At 53.7% G+C, this 4,667-nt stretch overlaps 1 long non-coding RNA gene across 1 annotated transcript; it reads right to left on the reverse strand.

Moving 5' to 3' along the window:
• Nucleotides 1-802: 802 nt before the first annotated feature.
• Nucleotides 803-3,324, reverse strand: LOC108390427 (uncharacterized). The gene is made up of 3 exons (XR_001851492.3): nucleotides 3,210-3,324; nucleotides 2,802-2,928; nucleotides 803-1,991 (listed from the first exon to the last, which is right to left on the reverse strand). It is a non-coding gene; the product is annotated as an uncharacterized lncRNA (long non-coding RNA).
• Nucleotides 3,325-4,667: the final 1,343 nt, after the last annotated feature.

A 4,667-nucleotide genomic window follows, 5' to 3' on the forward strand; every position in this document is an offset into this window, starting at 1 on the left:
ATTGCACAGCTAATGGGTCTGTCCTGGACCCTCCTAAATGCTAAAACAGACCCAAGTGAAAGCAGCCAAGACTTGAGGAGCTTGTTATCCAAGGAAGGTGAAAGCTGGCTGGGCAGGCCCATCTGCACCCAGCGAAGGTTTCTCCTTGGGCTGCAAGACAGCCACCCAGTTCTCGGCAGCACGTCTTCATGTGTCACCATCTAAAAGCTTCTGGAGCCAGCTCTTTCTCATGTCCCTTTAGGAGGACAGACACTTCCCAACAGCTATGGCATCTCCCTAAGTCCCATCAGCATGGTGGCTGGCCGGTCTGGGGCTCCCCAGTCTCCAGCATGGCTGACTGAATTGCACGATCAGCTGCATCCAAGTGAGAATTCCCGGGGGTTGGGGGCACTGGCCCCCTGGTGCATTGCTGCCACCTGAAGCCTGAACAAAGTCAGGGTTTGCTTAGCCAGGGAGAAGGTTGCCTGGTGTCAGCCACCTTTTCACCAACTGCCATCCTCTTGGCCAGACACCACCTCAAAGGTGCAAGGGCAGGAGGGCACTGGCCAAACAAGGGCGGGCCCAGGGCAATGTGGTGTCCACATCAGGGGGCAGGGGGCTGCTCTGGAGGAAGCCTTCTTGGCACACTTTCTCTGTCCCAAAGAGCAGAACTGCACACCCTCCCTGAGGAGGGTCCCTGGGAATGGCTTCTAGCCTCCCTGGACACCAGTACAGCAGGGTCCACCTTCTAAAGCCAGAATGAGGTCAGGCCCAGGGACCCTTCCAAGCAGGGAGGGGTGGTATCCTGCTTGCTTACTCTGGTCTTCCCAGGGGTGGGTCAACATGGGACTTCTGCCCTCTAAATACCTGCCAGACAGGCACACACACACGTGGGCACATATACATGTGTTCATGTACATGCACACATGTGCACACAAACACATGTGTGCACACATGCACTTACACACACACACAGCACACTCATCACCCCACATTTAGATCCAGCTCCAGAAAAGAAGCTAATTTATGTTTCCAATTATAAATATAATTACATTTCTGAATACATCAGCCTGACTGTCCCACAGTTGCATGCCTCGCCGTGCGGCAAACAGAGATGAGATTCATGATTGCAGACGAGCCAGTGCTGGGAATTTTAATTTTAATTTTACTTCAAATTCAGCACCAAATAATAACAGTACTCCTTGGATGGAGCACATTTCCACATTCAATTAAAAGAGAAGCAATCGTTCTTAGTGGAGCCCCAAGGCAGCAGCCCAAGGTGGCCTAGCCCAGTGGCTGTGAAGAAAGAGGCAGCCTTGGGTGCTCATACTCAGCACCTGGGCAGAGTCTTGGCACTTGGGAAGGGATGGCCTTCAGAACGGAGCGCAGATGTGGGGCCTGAGGGGTCCCAGCCCATGGCCAGGCCTATGTCAGGCAGCAACCAGAGCATGTTTCCGGGCTTGGCCATGTCCACCAGCACCAACTGGAGGGTGGAAGGGTTGCCAGCTGGTAAAGCCGTGGCTCCTCACCGCCTCGCTGGCCACAGAAGCAGAGCTGGCTTTGGAGGCCCTCAGACACCCTGCCCCCAGCAGGAAGCCAAGACCGTATCCTGTGGTGGACAGAGTGTCACCCCCAGGGATTGTAATACCAGGAAGGGGGCCTGGCTTGCAAGCCTGTAACCTTCTCACCCCACTGCCCACCCAGAGCGCCTGCCCTCCCTCTATGTTGCCTGTTCCCATTCACTGGCCGAGCCATGTGGTGAAGGTTGGGGCAGGAAGGCAGAGCAAGTCTCACCCAGACCCTCCTGGTGCAACAAACAGGACCGTCCAGGGCGGTGGGATTTCAGCACCATCGACAAGAAGGCAGCAGCCAGCCCCACCCCAGGCACAAGGACACACCAGCCCACAGGAGCCACCAGGACATGCGGGAATTGCCTTCCTGCTCTCCTTGGGCTGGCGCCTCCCCTGGACCACATCTCAGCAAACGTCAGAGTGAAGACAGGTTACATTTCCCTGTAAACCAAGGAGCTCATCTTTATTTCTAGGCAATTTATTTAAGAGCCTCCTGAAATCTACTAACTTCCAGGCTGAAGACCATTAAAAATAAAATGAGTTTTCATATCAATGAAACTTGAGATCACCCCCAACCTTGGAAAGACCAGAACCGGGTGGTAGTGTGAGCTCCTGTGGGGAGAAGGGCAAGGGAGTGGCCAGCAAGAAGCTAGAACTTGAACCTGTGCTTCTGAAGGAGAGAGCCCTCCCAGTGGGCCTGGAGGGAGCTTCCAGATGCCTGCTGAGGACGGCCTCCTGGAGACACCTGCGCCCAGTTACCTGAGTGCACTCCTGGTGCCCGAGCACCTGAGGTCCTCCTGGCAGGGCCTGGTATCTGTTGCTGGCTTGTCCCCATGCTTTCCTGGGCCTGCACAGCAGGGACCACATCCTCTGACTGAGCCCCAACTTGAGGCGGAGTTTTAGAGCTGCCTGCACAGTTCTAGATGCTTGAGCAAAGCAGAACTGACCACATCTGCAGCCCGACCCTCCGGTGCCCACAGGCCAACGACATAGGCCTCTGCACTCCCCGCATTTCCTCACTAGCCTGGGGGCAGCAAGCTCTCATCCTGCAGCCAGGAGTGGGCATGTTCTCATGGTGACCATGAGGAGGAGAGCACCTAGCCTCTGTGGGGACTCTGGCCCCCCCACAGAGCTCCTGCACTCTGACAGCCTGACCATGTGGCTCCATGAGCTGACACGTGCTGGCCCCCAGCCTAGAGCCCCTCCCCTGCCTCCTCTCCAAGCTCACTGGACACTGAGGTCAGGCCTCACCTCCAAGGAGAACACCCCCCACTCAATCGGGCCCCCTGCCAGGACCCCTCAGGGCTCCAACGTCTTCCTCCCAACTGTCCGCATGGGTCAGAACACGGCTCCCTGGCATGCCCCTCAGCCAGCAGCCCTGCAAGGAGAAAGACCACGTCAGCCGGGCTCTCACCACATTCAGCCCCCAGCACTGGGTGTGCATGGAGCTGGGTCAGTAAATATTGGCTGGGTCAGAACAACCCATGGGATCTTTGTCCTCATTGCCATATTTGTTTAATCCTCAGGAAAGGAGTCTGAGGTGACCCTGCCCCTTCTTTCCTCCTCCCCGGGAAGGGGACCGTCCAGGGGACCAAAGCTCTGTTCTCCGGCCTCCCACTGCCTGGCCTTCCCTAGCTGCCCTCGACGGATTTGACTCACCTTAGTGTACGGCCTTGATCTTGCCCTCAGCCCCTCTCCCCAGCTCTGGTGGTACGTTTGTGCAAAGCAGAGACAGGCCTCCTGTCCAGCCCAAGTAGCAGCTGGTTCTTGCAGACAGAACAGGAAGCTGAGTGATGCGGACTGATTACACGTGCTCAAAGAGACAAGCCGATGATGATTTCTCACTGTAACAGTGCTGAGCAATGCCCTCCAAATTATAATTGTCATTTTGATACCAAATAAAATTATTTTAAAGAGAAAGACTGGTGGGTTAGCAAAATCCTGAGCATTCTCCTAAACACAGGAGGAGCAAACACTGGGAATTCTTACATTTCTTCCTTCTTCTGGTTGAGGCCTAGGGAATGGCACCAAGGGCACCAGAGAGATAGAGGGTGTAACAAGAATGTGGAGGGGAAGGTCCGTACGTGAGCAGGAAGCCAGTGTCCAGGGAAAGGGGCAGCCCCACAGTCAAATGACTGAAATCCTGAGGGGACATACCCTGTTACAGGAGACAGCAGACACCCAGAATACCAGTAGGAGCTGTGTTCAGCCGTGAGCAGCTGAGAACCCATCAGAATGCTGGCCCCTCTTTGCATCGCCCATGTGATTGTCAGAACAGGCTCTCCTTGGACCTGCTGCACCAGAATGTGCGTTTCAACAAAATTCCCAGAAAGTCATACACACTCAGGAAGAAATCCAGAACTGGGCAGCGCTCAGCCTTGTTTCAGTGGCTTAAGAATGTCATAGCTGAGATGTCTGCAAGAGAATGTCCCTGATCTTCTCTTCCTGGTTACAAAATGCATGCTGCAGCCCCCACCATCAAACCACACTTCAGGAAGGAAGGAGGAAGACAGAGGGGCAGAGGGAGGGACAGTACCTGGAAAGAAAACTCCCCTTAAGTCCCCGTACACCAGAACCACACCACATGGCCATACCTAATTGCAGAAGAAGCTATGAATAACAGATTTCGCTCTTAACTGAGCACATTGCTGCCCTGAACAAAATCAAGGTTTTGTAAGAAATGAAGAAGAGGGAAATAGATATGTGGTAAGCAAGTAGCAGCATCTGCTACACCAGATATGCTATCAGAGTGCATGTCGTGCCCAAACACACCCCACCCCCACAAAAGGGCAAATCTCCAAATTGAAGCTGGAGAGGCAGACAAATCTGCTTCAGTTACCAGGGATCACATCAGAGGACAGCAAGTGTCTGGAGACTTATGCCCGATATAGCAAGGTCGAGGTCACCCCAACACACTGCAGGAGGGGCAGAGAAACGTGCAAAAGACAGGCAGAGGAAGAAAAAGTCAAGACGATTCTAGGATTGAAGGAGGTTCCTTATAATTTTTTCTCAGTGAAACAATAGCAGTATGGATTCAACAACAATGAGTGTGTAAGATGAGATAATAAAATAACAGAGTGATTTGAAAAGAGAGACTGCAGATTTCAGGAGACAGAA

Source organism: Manis javanica, chromosome 15 (genome assembly GCF_040802235.1).
Source record: "Manis javanica isolate MJ-LG chromosome 15, MJ_LKY, whole genome shotgun sequence".
NCBI classification, from domain to species: Eukaryota; Metazoa; Chordata; class Mammalia; order Pholidota; family Manidae; genus Manis; species Manis javanica.